The sequence below is a fragment of the Somniosus microcephalus genome, chromosome 2 (assembly GCF_052327205.1).
Source record: "Somniosus microcephalus isolate GS21.2 chromosome 2, FLI_Smic_1.0, whole genome shotgun sequence".
Taxonomy (NCBI): domain Eukaryota; kingdom Metazoa; phylum Chordata; class Chondrichthyes; order Squaliformes; family Somniosidae; genus Somniosus; species Somniosus microcephalus.
This window is the reverse complement of record NC_140988.1, coordinates 331,827,501-331,844,687: the sequence shown is the minus strand read 5'-3', so window position 1 is coordinate 331,844,687 and position 17,187 is coordinate 331,827,501.

Sequence of the window (17,187 nt, the reverse complement as noted above, 5' to 3'; positions counted from 1 at the left end):
CCCGGTATATTTAAATGAGGCCCGGCTTTGGATCCAAGAAAGATAAACCGGAATATTTTCTTAACGGTGAGAAACTTGGAACTATGGATGAGCAAAGAGATTTAGGGGTCCATGTACAAAGATCACTAAAACAACAACAACTTGCATTTATATAGCACCTTTAACATAGTAAAACATCCCAAGACGCGTCACCAGAGTGCTGTCAGGTAACATTTGACACCGAGCCACATAAAGAGATATTAGGACAGGTGATCAAAAGCTTGGTCAAAGAGGTAGGTTTTAAGGAATGACTTAAAGGAGAGAGGTAGAGAGACTGAGAGGTTTAGGGAATTGGAGCAGTGGAGGGTTGTGGGGCTAGAGTAGGTTACAGAGATAAGGAGGGGTGGAGCCATGAAAAGATTTGAAAACAAGGATGAGAATTTTAAAATCGTGGCATTGCCAGACCGGGAGCCAATGTAGGTCAGCGAACACAGTAGTGATGGGTGAGCAGGGCTTGGTGCGTGTTAGGATACGGGCAGCAGAAGTGTGGATGAGCTCAAAGTTTAGGGAGGGTGGTAGGTGGGAGGCTGGCCAGGAGAGCGTTGGAATAGTTAAGTCTAGTAACAAAGGCATGGGTGAGGGTTTCAGCAGCAGATGGGCTGAGGCAAGGGCGGAGACGGGCGATGTTACGGAGGTGGATGTAGGCGGTCTTGGTGATGGGGTGGATATGGGGTTGGAAGCTTAACTCAAGGTCAAAATAGGACACAGAGGTTGTGAGCAGTCTGGTTCAGCCTCATGCAGTGGCCAGAGAGTGAGATGGAGTTGGTGGCTAGAGAACGGAGATTGTGGCAGGGACCAAAGACAATAGCTTCAGCCTTCCCAATATTTAATTGGAGGAAATTGAAAGCTTGTGAACAGGTATAAAAAGTAATCAAAAAAGGCAAATGGAATGTTGGCCTTTACCTCAAGGGGTTCAGCTTCAGTTATATAGAGCTTTGGTCAGACACCACCTGGAGTACTGCATTCAGTTCAGGAAGAATACATTGGCCTTGGTGTGGGTGCAGCAGAGGTTCACTGGAATTATACCAAGGCTTAAAGGTTTAAATTATGAGTACTGGTTGCATATACTTGGCTTGTATTCCCTTGAGTTTAGAAGGTGAACAAATTGAGGTGTTTAAAATGACAAAAAGATTCGATAATGTCGATACAGGTAAACTATTTCCTGTGGTGGAGAATCCAGAACAAGAGGGCACTTTCCCAGCGGTAATTCCCAGGCTGTGCAGATCTGAGGGGGAGATGCCATGGTCCAGCGCTCCCAGTGTGGAGTGTTGCTCTCAGGGAGTGCACCTCGGGAAATCACAGCGCACTTACCATGCTTTTCCGACCATTAAAATGAATGCAAGCATAGCTCCCTGCTCGGAGCACTGGATTACAGAGTAACCTCTGTAAGAGCAAGTCAATTCCTAGAGATGTGAGGAGGACGAGGAAGAAGAATGGAGGAAAAGTAGGTCAGTGATTGAGGGAGCATGGGAGAGATGTTGGTTAGAGCTGGCTGCATTCCTGGGAGTAAAAATGGGAGAAAAGTGGGTTCAAATCAATCATGTTTTCAGCATGGGACTCTATCCATCCATTATATTGGAGAGGAAGTGCGGGGGCGGGGGGAATAGAATGGATGTGAGTTCAAGATTTGCTCTTGGTTGCGAGTAAGCGGAAGGGGAATGAAGGCAATCAGGGTTTGAACCAGCTTTGCAGCAGATGACATTAAAGACAAAAATTAAAACTAATGGAAGACACAAGTCTGAGGCAGTATTACAAGGTTAATGCTTCAACTTGGCTAGCTTTATTCAACCATTGCATAAGATGTTCTTAGTTCTCATTCATGTGAATAGCCCATCAAACTCTTTAAGGCAGATGTTACGAGTACAGCTGCATAGAATCAAAGAAATTTACTGCACAGAAGGAGGCCATTCAGCCCATCTTGTTCGTGCCGGCCGACAAAGAGCTATCCAACCTAATCCCACTTTCCAGCACTTGGTCCGTATCCTTGTAGGTTACGGCACTTCAAGTACATATCCAAGTACTTTTTAAATGTGATGAGGGTCTCTGCCTCTACCACCCTTTCAGGCAGTGAGTTCCAGACCCCCACTACCCTCTGGGTGAAAAAAATTCTCTTCAAATCCCCTCTAAACCTCCTACCAAATACTTTAAGGCCCAGAACTTCGGGTCTCCACAGGTGAGTACGCACGGGGTACTCACCCGTAAGCCCAATGGAAGTGCCAGTTTCCTGCATGCACTGCGCATGCGCGGGAAACCGGCACTTCCGTTCCCCTGAAAGAAGGGGTTCAGAGTTCGAACACGTGCGCAGGAGAGGCAGCGCGTGCGCATCGAACTTACATTTTTTTTGCAGGTTTTCCCGGGAGGGTAAGTCTCCAGAAGTTACACATTTAAAAAGCAGTCGTAAGGCCTGCTTTTTACAAGGTAAGTGGTGAATTAATTAAAATGAAAACATTTTTTCCACAGGTTTATTATTTTTAAATACTTTAAAGAAAGGTAAGTTTATTTTTAGCCCCGTTAGAAAATAAAATTATTTTTTGCAAAAATTTAAATTATTGTTTAAAATAGTTATTTCATGTAATTTATAGTTTATTTAAAACATGTGATGTTTTTTTAACATTTATTTGAAGATTTAGTGATGTTTTGGGACCTGTAGTATTTATAAGTTTTGACAGCTCTTCCTGTCAAACTTATGAATGGGCATTTCCTTGCTCCGATTGGCTCCCCATGGCCCACGTGATCCCAGGGGACGCATCAAACTAACTGCGCCCCTGGGATATGCAAGCACTGCGCGCCGGCAGTTGGAGCAGGCCCAGGATCGGAATCCCACGCGGGCCCACAGCACAACTGCCGGCGTGCAAGGTAAGTGCAGGTCGGGGGCTTACACCCGTGGGAAACCCCCGACCCGAATTTCTGGGCCTATAAATCTATGCCCCCTGGTTATCGACCCCTTTGCTAAGGGAAATAGGTCCTTCCTATCCACTCTATCTAGGCCCCTCATAATTTTATACACCTCAATTAGGTCTCCCCTCAGCCTCCTCTGTTCCAAAGAAAACAACCCCAACCTATCCAATCTTTCCTCTTAGCTAAAATTCCCCAGCCCAGGCAACATCGTCGTAAATCTCCTCTGCACCCTCTCTAGTGCAATCGCATCCTTCCTGTAATGTGGTGACCAGAACTGCACGCAGTATTCTAGCTGCGGCCTAACTAGTGTTTTATACAGTTCAAGCATAACCTCCCTGCTCTTATATTCTATGCCTCGGCTAATAAAGGCAAGTATCCCATATGGCTTCTTAACCACCTTATCTACCTGTCCTGCTACCTTCAGGGATCTGTGGACATGCACTCCAAGGTCCCTCTGATCCCTAGCATTTATTATGAATTCCCTTGCCTTGTTAGCCCTCCCCAAATGCATTACCTCACAGCTTTCTTCTTCATTATCAACCACACGGCCAATTTTTGTATCATCTGCAAATTTCTTAATCATACTTCCTACATTCAAGTTCAAATCATTGATATATACCACAAAAAGCAAAGGACCCAGTACTGAGTCCTGCACAACCCCACTGGAAACAGCCTTCCAGTCACAAAAACACCTTTCAACCATTACCCTTTATTTCCTGCCTCTGATCCAATTTCGGATCCAACTTGCCACTTTGCCTTGGATCCCATGGGCCTTTACTTTCGTGACCTTATCAAAAGCCTTGCTAAAATCCATATAGACTACATCAAACGCGCTACCCTCATTGACCCTCCTTGTTACCTCCTGTGATGAAATATTCCATTCATCACTCATCAGTATTTCTCTGCCTGTGACTGTGGTTGGTTTCAGTTTCATTTCCATTGTATTGTACTGTGTGTAGGGCTCCGCCCATACCTGGCTCCTATGTAAGCTGGCCCAGCCTGCAGCACATCCAGTACGGCAGACCTCTGGATGGAAGATACATTCTCCTCTGTGTGTTACCTTCTAAGTCAATAAAAGCCTTGTTTTGTTTCGCTAACATCGAGTCTCGGATTTATTGAGGCACATCAATTTTATTGACTTAATTTTCAACACAATGGATCAACTCTTGAAACGCGAACGTTTGGATTTGGACCAGCATGCTTCGGACGCATCGGCATGCTTCGGACACTGGTTTATGTGTATGGAATTCTTCCTGGACAATTCCGCAGCCGTCAAAGACGCTACGGACGCTGCGAGTATGAAACTCGGAATTCTGTGGAATTGGGTAAGCCACCGGGTTTACCCCCTCATCCAAGACGCCGACACGTACCCGGCCGCCTGCGACATCTTAAAGGCGCATTACCAGCAGCCTACGAATGAGGTGTATGCTAGGCATCTGCTCGCTACTCGCGCACAGCAACCTGGGGAATCGGTGGAGGAGTTCCTAGGCACCCTGAAAACGCTTGGCAAAGACGGCAAGTGCCAAGATGTAAAAGCTGCAGTGTACACTGACGAGCTTGTTCGCGATGCCTTTATCACAGGCCTCAGCTCCACTTACATCCGGCAGAGACTGCTGGAAAAAAACGGGATTGGACCTGAAACAGGCTGCGGACACAGCACGATCCCTGGATGTGGCCCAGAGAAACTCGGACGCCTACTCTTCAGCCCGCGCCTTCCACGCCGCCACGTGTGCACCAAGGGCGCCGCCATCTTGGAAGGCACCTTCCCCGCCCGGCAGCCCGACACCGTCGGGGCCCCGCTCTCCCCCCAGAAGCCCTACGACAGCCGCGACGCGTCGGGGACCCAACTGCTACTTCTGCGGGCAGCCGAAGCACACCAGAAACCTGTGCCCGGCGAAAGGCACCACCTGCTTTAAGTGCGGTAAGAAGGGGCACTTCGGGAAGGTGTGCAGAGGGAACCCCGCCGGAAAACCCGCCACCGCCGCGTGTGCGCCGTGGGAGCGGCCATCTTGGACGCCATCTTGCCCAACCTCGTGGGGTCCGCCATCTTGTGAGCAGACAGCGTGGATGTCATCTTGTCTCGATCAGGGCCCTACAGTGGCATCGGTCACAGTGGACCAGACCAGGCCACACCCGCTATCCAAATCAATGGTGGACATCGAGGTAAACGGGTGCAGGGTTAAATGTTTAATTGACAGTGGAAGCACGGAGAGTTTTATCCACCCTGAACTGGTACAACAACTCTCCCTAAAGGTGGTCCCTACTCAGGGTACCATCTCTATGGCTGATAAAACCCAGACATCGACCATTATGGGTTACTGCACGGTACAATTGTCCGTTAACGGAACTGTATACGACAATTTTAAAGTATTAATCATGAAGAATCTATGTGCGAGCGTGATCTTGGGCCTGGATTTCCAGTGCTACCACCAAAGCATCACGCTCAATTACGGTGGGTCCCAGCCGCCCCTCACAGGATGCGGTCTGGCTACCCTGAAGGTAAAGCCGCCTTCGCTATTCGCGAACCTTACCCCTAACTGCCGGCCAATAGCGACCAAATGCAGGAGGTACAGCTGGGAGGACAGGCGGTTTATCGCGACCGAGGTAGACAGGCTCCTGAAAGAGCGCATTATTGAACGCAGCAATAGCCCGTGGCGCGCCCAAGTGGTGGTGGTAAGGGGTAGCGAGAAGAAACGGATGGTGATCGACTATAGCCAAACGATCAACAGGTACACCCAACTAGACGCCTACCCGCTACCCCGCATATCAGAAATGGTGAACCAAATCGCCCAATACCGGGTGTTCTCCACCATCGACCTCAAGTCAGCGTACCACCAGCTCCCTATCAGACCAGAGGACCGCCCGTACACCGTCTTCGAGGCGAACGGACGCCTCTACCAATTCCTCAGAGTCCCCTTTGGGGTGACGAATGGGGTCTCGGTCTTCCAGAGGGAGATGGACCGCATGGTCGATGACCACCGCTTGCAGGCAACCTTCCCCTACCTCGACAACATCACCATCTGCGGTCACAACCAGCAGGATCACGACTCGAACCTCGAGAGGTTCCTGAAAACCGCACAAAAACTCAACCTCACCTACAACGAGGACAAGTGCGTTTACAACACCACGCGCCTCTGCATACTAGGCAGCGTGGTGGAGAATGGGGAAATCGGACCAGACCCCGACCGATTGCGCCCCCTACGGGAGCTGCCCCTGCCCAACACTCCCAAAGCCCTGAAAAGGTGCCTGGGGTTATTTTCTTATTATTCCCAATGGGTCCCCAACTACTCCGACAAAGCCCGCCCCCTCTTGAAAGCATCCTCTTTTCCGCTCTCTGCTGAGGCCCATGCCGCCTTCAAAAGCATTAAGCAGGATATTGAGCGGGCCACGCTACAGGCAGTGGACGAGAACACTCCCTTTCAAGTGGAAAGTGATGCGTCTGACTTTGCCTTGGCGGCCACCCTCAACCAGGCGGGGCGGCCCGTAGCTTTCTTCTCGAGGACCCTCCAAGGGCCCGAGATCAGACACTCCTCCGTAGAAAAGGAGGCCCAAGCCATCGTGGAGGCAGTGCGCCACTGGCGCCACTACCTAGCCGGCAAACGCTTCACCCTACTTACCGACCAGCGGTCGGTAGCGTTTATGTTCAATAATAAACAGAGGGAGAAGATTAAAAATGATAAGATTCTTAGGTGGCGGATCGAGCTCTCCACCTTCGAGTATGACATCATTTACCGGCCAGGGGCCCTTAACGAATCCCCCGACGCCCTCTCACGAGGGATGTGTGCCAGCGCCACCGGGGATCGGCTACAGACCCTCCACAATGACCTCTGCCACCCAGGGGTCACGCGGCTGTTCCACTTCATAAAGTCCCGCAACTTACCCTACTCGATTAAGGAAGTTCGGTCCCTGACCAGGAACTGTCGCACTTGCGCTGAGTGCAAGCCTCGGTTCTACCGCCCAGATAGAGCCCACTTAATCAAAGCTACACGGCCCTTTGAGCGGCTTAGCTTAGATTTCAAGGGCCCCCTCCCGTCCGTCGACCGCAATGTTTACTTCCTGAACATTGTGGACGAATACTCTCGTTTCCCATTCGCCTTCCCCTGCCCAGACATGACCAGCGCCACGGTCATTAAATGCCTCAACAGCCTGTTCTGCCTGTTCGGTATGCCGAGCTACATCCATACGTATAGGGGGGCGTCCTTCATGAGTGAAGAGCTACGCCAGTACATGCTGTCCAGGGGGATCGCCACGAGCCGTACCACCAGCTACAACCCCCGGGGTAACGGTCAAGTGGAGCGAGAGAACGGGACAGTATGGAAAGCAATCACTCTAGCTCTAAGGACCAAAGGCCTCCCTATCTCCCGCTGGCAGGAAGTCCTCCCAGATGTGCTCCATTCGATACGGTCGCTATTGTGTACTGCCACTAATGCCACGCCTCATGAGCAAATGTTTGTCTTTCCCCGGAAATCCACCTCAGGCATATCCATGCCGTCATGGCTCTCCACCCCAGGTCCGGTATTCGTGCGAAGGCATGTGAGGGGCCACAAGACGGACCCTCTCGTGGAGTCAGTGCACCTACTCCACGCCAACCCCCAATACGCGTATGTCCGGCACGCCGACGGAAGGGAGGACACCGTGTCCATAAAAGACGTCGCCCCAGCCGGTAATGACAACAACCACGACAACAGCAGCAACAACGACCACAGCAACTCTTACCCACCCACTACTCTTTCATCACCCCCGGAAGAACATCGACCAACGGTACCCCCACCAACTACCCCTTCAACAACCCTGGCGGCACCCCCGGCAGAGACCCAGGAGGCCACCGGGGACACCCAGCCGACACCCGCGGCACCACAACAGCCACGTCGGTCGCAGAGGACTATCAAACCCCCGAACAGACTAAATCTATAGAAGGGGTGAATGTGATTAAATATTCCATTCATCACTCATCAGTATTTCTCTACCTGTGACTGTGGTTGGTTTCAGTTTCATTTCCATTGTATTGTACTGTGTGTAGGGCTCCGCCCATACCTGGCTCCTATGTAAGCTGGCCCAGCCTGCAGCACATCCAGTACGGCAGACCTCTGGATGGAAGATACATTCTCCTCTGTGTGTTACCTTCTAAGTCAATAAAAGCCTTGTTTTGTTTCGCTAACATCGAGTCTCGGATTTATTGAGGCACATCACCTCCTCAAAAAATTCAATCAAGTTGTCAGACACAACCTTCCCTTAACAAATCCATGCTGACTGTTTCTGATTAATCCGTGTCTTTCTAAATGAAGAGTTATCCTGTCCCTCAGAATTTTTTCCAATAATTTTCCCACCACCGAGGTTAGGCTGACTGGCCTATAATTACTCAGTCTATCCCTTTCTCCCTTTTTAAACAGCGGTACCATATTAACGGTTCTCCAGTCCTCCGGCACCACCCCTGTAGCCAGAGAGGATTGGAAAATGGTCAGAGCCTCTGCTATTTCCTCTCTTACTTCTCTTAGCAGTCTGGGATACATTTCATCCAGGCCTGGGGATTTATCCACTTTCAAAGATGCTAAACACCTTAATACTTCCTCTTTCACTATGCTTACTTCAGCTAATATTTCACACTCCTCCTCCCTGATTGCAATTTCTGCACTCCCCCTCTCTTTTGTGAAGACAGACACAACGTATTCATTAAGAACCATACACATGTCTTCCGCCTCCACACACAGGTTACCTTTATGGTACCTAATAGGCCCTACTCTTACTTTAGTTATCCTCTTGCTCTTAACGTATTTATAAAACATCTTTGGGTTTTCCTTGATTTCACTTGCCAATATCTTTTCATGCCCTCTCTTTGTTTACCTAATTTCCTTTTTAATTTCACCGCTGCACTTTCTATACTCCTCTAGGGTTTCTGCATTATTGAGCCCTTGGTATATGTCATAAGCTTTCCTTTTTTTCTTTATCCCTCCATGTATGCCCCTTGACATCCAGGGAACTCTAGATTTGTTAGTCCCACCCTTTTTCTTTAAGGGAACATACTTGCTCTGAACCGTCACGATCTTCTCCTTGAATGCCTCTCACTGCTCTGACACTGATTTACCTTCAAGTTTCTGTCTCCAGTCCACTTTGGCTAAATCACATCTCATCTTAGTAAAATTAGCTTTTCCCCAATTGAGAACTTTTATTCCTGGTCTATCCTTGTCCTTTTCCATAAGTACGCTAAATCTAACTGAATTATGATCACTGCCACCGATATGCTCTCCCACTAATACAATAGCAAAATACTGCTGATGCTGGAAATCTGAAATAACAACACAAAGTGCTGGACACACTCAGCAGATCAGGCAGCATCGAAGAGAGGAAAAACAGAGTCAACGTTTTGGGTCGAACCCTTCCCCAATTAGTCTCCTCCCTAACTTTTACCAGTTCTGACGAAGGGTTCAACCTGTAACAGTCACTCTGTTTCTCCTCTCTTCGATGCTGCCTGACCTGCTGAGTGTTTCCAGCACTTTCTGTTGTTATTTCTGCTCTCCCACTGATGCCCTTTCCACCTGCCCAGCTTCATTCCCTAAAACTAGGTCCAGAACCGCCCCCTCTCTTGTTGGGCTTGCTACGTACTGGCTAAAAAAGTTCTCCTGAATGGATTTTAAGAATTCTGCTCCCGCTATACCTTTCACACTAATTTTATCCCAGTTAATATTGGGGAAGTTGAAATTCCCTACTATTACTGCCCTATTTTTGCACGTCTCAGAAATTTGCCTACATATTTGCTCTTCTATCTTCCTCTGACTGTTTGGGGGTCTATAGTACACTCCCAGCAGTGTGATTGCCCCTTTTTTGCTTTTCAGTTCACCCCATATGGCCGGGTTGGATGATCCTTCTAAGATATCATCCCTCCTCACAGCTGTAATTGTTTCTTTAATCAATATTGCGACCCCACCTCCTTTTTTATCCCCCTCTTTATCTCGTCTGAAAACCCTGTAATCAGGAATGTTGAGCTGCCATTCCTGCCCTTCTTTCAGCCATGTCTCAGTAATAGCTATAATATCATTATATCTATAATTTATTCGGCTGTAATGGTTATTTAACCGTTTGAGGACTGAAGAGCAATTTTATTCTGAAGGATTGTCTTTTTAGTTTATCTGTGTCTATCTGTGCCCTCAGCTCATCGGCTTTATTCCCTAGACTCCTTGCATTGAAGTATATACCATTTAGCACTGCCAAACTCCCTTGTTGTCTATGTTCTAGCCTTTGTTTCCTCTGCCTTCCAAACTTGCTTACTAATTTTCTGTCTTCCATTTCCAGCTTTGCTTCGCTCCCTTCTGAATCTATTCTCAGGTTCCCATCCCCCTGCCAAGCTAATTTAAACCCTCCACAACAGCACTAGCAAACCTCCCCGCGAGGATATTGGTCCCGGTCCTGTTGAGGTGTAACCCGTCCGGCTTGTACATGTCCCACCTCCCCCAGAAACAGTCCCAATACCTTAGGAACCTAAGGCCCTTCCTCCTGCACCATCTCTCCAGCCATGCATTCATCTACTCTATCCTCCTATTTCTGTACTCAGTAGCACGTGGCACCAGGAGTAATCCAGAGATTACTACCTTTTTAATCTCTTTCCTAGCTCCCTAAAATCTGCCTGCAGGACCTCATCCCTCTTTCTACCTTTGTCGTTGGTGCTGATATGGACTACGACCTCTGGCTGTTCACCCTCCCCCCTCAGAATGTCCTGCAGTCGCTCAGTGACATCCTTGACCCTGGCACCAGGGAGGCAACACACCATCCTGGAGTCACGTCTGTGGCCGCAGAAGCACCTGTCTGCTCCCCTAACTATTGAATCCTCTATGACTATTGCTCTTCCGCTCTTCTTCCTCCCCCCCCCCCCCCGCCGTGCCACTGAGCCACACATGGTGCTGTGGACTTGGCTCTGGCTGTGCTTATTCAGGAAATCACCTTGTTTATTATTGTCAATTCGAAGAAAATTGTGTGAGAAAAGGTTATTTCAGGTCTCAAAGTGTTAACTTGGTCTGAAGAGACATCAGGCAGATTCTAATTCAAGAACTTTATTTTAATAGGATCTTTTACTTGAATGAGAGTCAAATATTCAACAAGTCCACACTTGCGTCCCATACTGACAGCACAACACAAATTCGCAGCGAAAATCACAGTACCATCCCTGTAACACATTATTCCTGTTACGCTATAGTTTTCTATCATGATTAAACCTAACTATTCTTTTTACTTGTCACTGATTGAACCTGTAGTGTATGTACCTTGAAGAAGGAACTATATTCTGCAGCCCCTGTATACTGCAGTACCAGTAGTGACCACCCCTGTATATAAGCCTGTGTAGTAACTTTGTATAGTAGTTCCAGTTTTGTCTCCATTCAGTAAACACCTGTTATAACCAACTTCTGCAGTCCGTGCCTCAATTACACACGGACATTACATTGGCGACGAACAGATCCGAACTTACCTACAGTTCTGCACCACCTCACGGGGATCCATCCCTGAAGCGAAGTTATTAGAGGTCGAAGCCAGAAGGAAGAAATCCCCCAAAAAAACAAACAGAAGAAACGGGCGTCGACCGTGGGCAACCGCCCTCTGATTCATCGAATTCGAAGATTTGCAGGAGAGGCTGTCGAGAGCTGGGCTTGGTTCTCCAGTCTATGGTGTTCCAGCTAATCGGGCTGGTGGCAGGTGTAGTGTATGTGCCTTTAAGAGCCCCATATGTGCTGTAATGCCGGTAATGGCCACTCGAGCTATATAAGCCTGTATATTGTGTTATATCCGTTAGTACCCCTCCAGACTTTGCTTAGTAAACACCTATGAACCAACTCCTGTCTTCAGTGTCTCTATCAACACACGGACACTACAGTGGCGACGAAGTGGAAACGGACTTACCTACAATTCGGCAGCACCTCAAGGACATCAATTCCTCTGACGTCCAGAAAAATCAAGAAGTGAAAGAAGCTGTTGTTTCACCAGCTGGCCAAGCTGGTGGCAGGTACTGCGGTAATCCTTCCTGGGCATCAGGCTGGGGCTCCAGTGGCTGGCTCTACAGCTGGGCAAAGCAGCGAAAGCGGAGGCAAGCAGTAACAGAAGGGGAGGGAGCACTCGGGAGACGGCTGCGGCTGCAAGCAGGTCGGCGTTCAGACCTACAGAGAGAGTCCGGCGGGAACGAGTCTCCAACTGTAAATAAATAAATAAATTTAAAAAAAGAACGGAAACCGCGGGAAACAGCGTTGTCATCGGCAGCAGCGGCAGGAAAGCGCGGGAAGCACCATATCTTTTCTGCAGAAAAGAAAGAAAAGCGCGGGAAGCACCATATCTTTTCTAAAATGCCTAATTCTGGCAATATTGATGCTTTTGATAACGAGATAGAGGATTGGACCACATATGTGGAAAGAGTGGAGGTATATTGCACCGCAAATGGAATAGATGATGAGAAAAAAGCTTCAGTACTTCTGGATCTAATGGGCGCAAAGACATACAAGCTGTTACGAAACTTAATCACTCCAGCCGAACCGATGGACAAGAATTTTAAGGAGATTGTTGATACCCTACACTGCCAATTCGAGGCAGGACTGGCAGATTCTCTGCGAGACAAATTCGTCTGCGGTCTCCTAAGTGTAGGAACACAAAAAAGGCTATTTTCTGAGAAAGATTTAACACTGGACAAGGCTTTCAGTGCAAGAGGAGCTGCAGAGATACAGCAAACGCCACAGGACTTCGGCACCCATGAAATGACACGGAGTTTCGAGAGATGTTATCGCTGCGGCAGATCCACCCATGACCAGAGGGACTGCTGGTTCAAGGACAAAGCATGCAGGCAATGCGGAAAGATGGGACACGTTACACATGTGTGCCGATCTGGAAACAAAAAATCCACTAACAGGAAAAGAATCAATGAGGAAAAGCACAGAAAGGTACAAATGATGACGGACAGTAGCTCCGAAAACCAGAAGAGCGATAGCGACTCCGGGAACAAGAGACTAAGCTCTCTCAAATTACATAATGTAATTGCCAAAGAAGATTACCAGACCATTTGGGTTACCCTCGCAATAGCAGGGTCCCCAGTTAAAATGGAGCTAGATACAGGATCAGCTCTGACCGTCATAAATCGACGGGATTACGAGCGGCTATTTCCGCATATACCTTTAAAAGACACATCCATTATCTTGAAAACATATACGGGGCAGAAAGTATACCCCAAAGGAAAAATAAGGGTGCCTGTTGTATACAACGGCAAGGAAATACAGAAGTTGTATTTATACATTCTACAAGATGGTGGTCCACCGCTGTTGGGATGTGAATGGATCAGGAAAATACGTTGAGACTGGCACTCCATTCAGGCACTGACGGTGACCAGTAAGGAAAAAAATGATGATGACGTCATACCTGAACGATTAAAAGACAACTTGGCCAACGCCAAGGAAGTGTTTCAAGAGAAACTAGGAACCTTGAAAGGCATCACCGCCTCAATAAAAGTGGAAGATGCAGCAATTCCCAAGTTTTTTAAGGCAAGGCCGGTGCCATACGCAATTCGTCCAGCAGTCGAGGCAGAGCTGGAGAATTTGGAAAAGACAGGCGTATTATCTAAAATAGATTGGAGCGAGTGGGCAACACCCATCGTCCCAGTCATGAAGAAAGCATTGAAGAATGATAAATCTGAAGAACAGAGAAAAATTCGCATCTGTGGAGACTTCAAGGTGACTGTAAACCCGGTCCTTCACACGGTACAGTATCCTCTTCCGAGGATAGAAGATATTTTCGCCTCACTATCCGGAGGGAAACGTTTCACCAAAATTGACTTGGCACAGGCATATCTACAGATGGAGGTTGAAGAGGCCTCTAAAAAATATCTCACGATAAATACACACAAAGGTCTGTACCAGTACAATCGACTGGTTTTCGGAGTAGCATCCGCTCCAGCTATCTGGCAAAGAGCTATGGAGCAAGTCCTCCAAGGGATTCCGGGGACTCAATGCTACCTAGACGACATCCTTGTAACAGGAGAAAATGACAACGAGCACCTTGCCAATTTAGAGCAGGTGCTCACTAGGCTGAGAGAACGGGGCCTACGAGCAAATCGCCCCAAGTGCGAATTTTTCTGAAATCAAATATCATATTGTGGCCACATAATAAATAAGGAAGGGTTGCATAAGTCACCTGAAAAAATTGAAGCGGTCATAAAAGCCCCAGCACCTGAAAATGTTTCACAATTAAGGTCGTTCCTGGGATTAATAAATTACTATCATAAATTTTTACCGAACTTATCAACTCTTCTACACCCTCTTAATGAACTGCTACAAACAGGAGTAATTTGGAAATGGAACGAAGACTGCAAACGTGCCTTCCATAAATGCAAAGACTTAATCACATCCAAAGAAGTTTTGGCTCATTACAACCCATCACTGCCAATCAGACTGGCGTGCGATGCATCCCCTTACGGCATAGGAGCAGTATTATCGCATAAATTCCCTGATGGCTCGGAACGGCCGATAGCTTTTGCGTCACGCTCATTGAACTCAGCTGAGCGTAACTATGCCCAAATCAACAGGGAAGCACTCAGCCTGGTATGGAGAGTAAAGAAATTCAACCATTACCTACATGGACAAAAATTTACCTTGTTGACTGACCATCAACCCCTCATCTCCATATTCAACCCTAAAAAGGGTGTTCCCATTATGACAGCACAAAGGCTGCAGAGGTGGTCCCTTTTTCTAGGGGCACACCAATACAACATAGAATACAAAGGATCAAAACAGCATGGGAATGCTGACGGTTTATCGCGCCTACCGTTGCCAATGGTAGAAGAGGCACCTACAGTAGACCCAATGGAGATGTTCCACTCTACTATAGTGGAATGTCTACCAGTAACAAATTCTGCCATTGAAAGGGAAACGAAAAATGACCTGACTCTTTCACGGGTCTACGATTTAACAGTGAAGGGATGGCCAGCACATGGCGAACCACTGTTGCCAGCATTCTCGCAAAGAAGAGAACAGCTGTCAGTGTGCCGAGGAACCTTGATGTGTGGATCCAGAGTGGTGATTCCACCCAAACTCCAGGATAAAGTGCTAAAGGAGCTTCACGAGGGGCATCTGGGTAGAGTGAAAATGAAGAACCTAGCCAGGGCGTTTGTATGGTGGCCAGGTATCGATGGAGACATCGAAGAAATGACCAAGTGCTGCCTAGGATGCCAGAAGGTCCAAAACGCTCCACCACAAGCCCCTCTACATCCATGGGAGTGGGCCTCATCTCCCTGGCAAAGGGTACACATCGACTTTGCTGGTCCATTTATGGACTCAATGTTCTTAATCGCGGTTGATGCACACTCCAAGTGGCCGGAGGTAATAAAGATGTCCTCCGCCACCACGGAAAAAACCATCACAGTATTAAGGACCATATTTGCCAGGAATGGGCTGCCGGAACAGATCTGTTCTGATAATGGACCGCAATTTGTGTCCGAAGAACTCAGGAAGTTCTTAAAAAACAATGGGGTTAAGCACTACAAATCCGCCCCATACCATCCCGCCACCAATGGATTGGCTGAAAGGTTTGTCCAGACCTTCAAGAAGGCCATAAAGGCCATGGGTAATGAAGACATAAAACTTCTGCACAAGGTGGATAACTTCTTGTTCGCATACAGAAATGCAACACATATGGTTATCAACCAAACTCCCGCCATGATGTTCTTCAATAGAAACCTAAGATGCCGGCTGGATTTGGTCAAGCCCAACATCAGAAGGGACGTGGAGAACCGGCAGTTTCAAGGCATGAATGAAAGGCCAACTAGAACCTTCCAGATAGGTCATCAAGTTTTGGCCCGGGACTACCGTACCGAGAAATGGCAGCCTGGAGCTATCTGCACATGACTAGGACCACTGATGTATACCGTGGACATCGGAGAAAGCATAATAAGGTGCCATGCTGACCAAATCATAGAGTCATCCGAAAGGGGACAACCTACACCATAACTCTATACGCCGAACGATGGAGTAGAGATATCCATATCTACCTCCGATCCGGTGATACTGGAACCCGATGAACCCGACACTGGCATTCAAGCCGAATCAGCCTTGCCAAAAGAACCTACTACACCACCAGAAACAACTACACCACCGAGGCGTTATCCAGACCGAGTCAGGAAGCCTCCAGAGAGACTGACTTATAATTAATTAACTACAGCAATGTGTATATTATTTTTCTTATAACATGTAATTAATAATTACTTAAAATATGATGTACTGATTAGCTAAAAGGGGAGGAATTGTAGTGTATGTGCCTTTAAGAGCCCCATATGTGCTGTAATGCCGATAATGGCCACTCGGGCTATATAAGCCTGTATATTGTGTTATATCCGTTAGTACCCCTCCAGACTTTGCTTAGTAAACACCTATGAACCAACTCCTGTCTTCAGTGTCTCTATCAACACACGGACACTAGAGCAGGTAGTACACTGATCCTTCCTGGGCTGCGGCGGGCTAGAGCTCGATCGGGTGGTTTTTCAACGGGGCCGAGCAGCGTTGTCGGGAAGAGGAGAGAGAGAGAGAGGGTGGAGCACACAGGGCGCGGCCGGTGCTACGAAGCCGGGCAGCGTACAGACCCGAGAAGAGGGAGGAAAGTGTCCCATAGGGTCTGCTCTGACGACGGGAACAGTAATTAAAATAAAAGAAAAAGAAATTAGAAGCGCAGAAAGCCGCGAGGAGCTGCAGTTTGCCACGGGGACCGCGGAGAGCGGCGTTGGCAGCAGCGCGGGGGGAAGCACGCGAAGACCATAGGGTGTCGCCATCAAGGCATAAAAATGCCAGCAACAGCGTTGGCAGCAGCGGAAAAGACAGAAAGTGCGGGAGGCGCCATCTTAATCCAGCGGGGAAGAAGGAAAAGCGCGGGAGGCACCATTTTGTTCAATCGGGGAAGAAGGCAAAGCACGGGAGGCGCCATTTTGTTCAATCGGGGAAGAAGGCAAAGCGCGGAGGTGCCATCTTAGATCTCCAAGATGCCGAAGACTGGCAATATCACTGCCTTCGATAATGAAATAGAAGACTGGACCACGTATGTGGAAAGAGTCGAAGTATATTGCAAGGCAAATGAAGTAGCCGATGAGAAAAAGGCATCGGTACTACTAAACTTAATGGGCGCAAGAACGTACGGCCTATTGCGGAACCTGATCACTCCAGTCAAACCGATGGAGAAGAGTTTTAATGAAATTGTTGATATCCTACAGGAACACCTAAATCCTGCACCGCTGCTGATAGCAGAAAG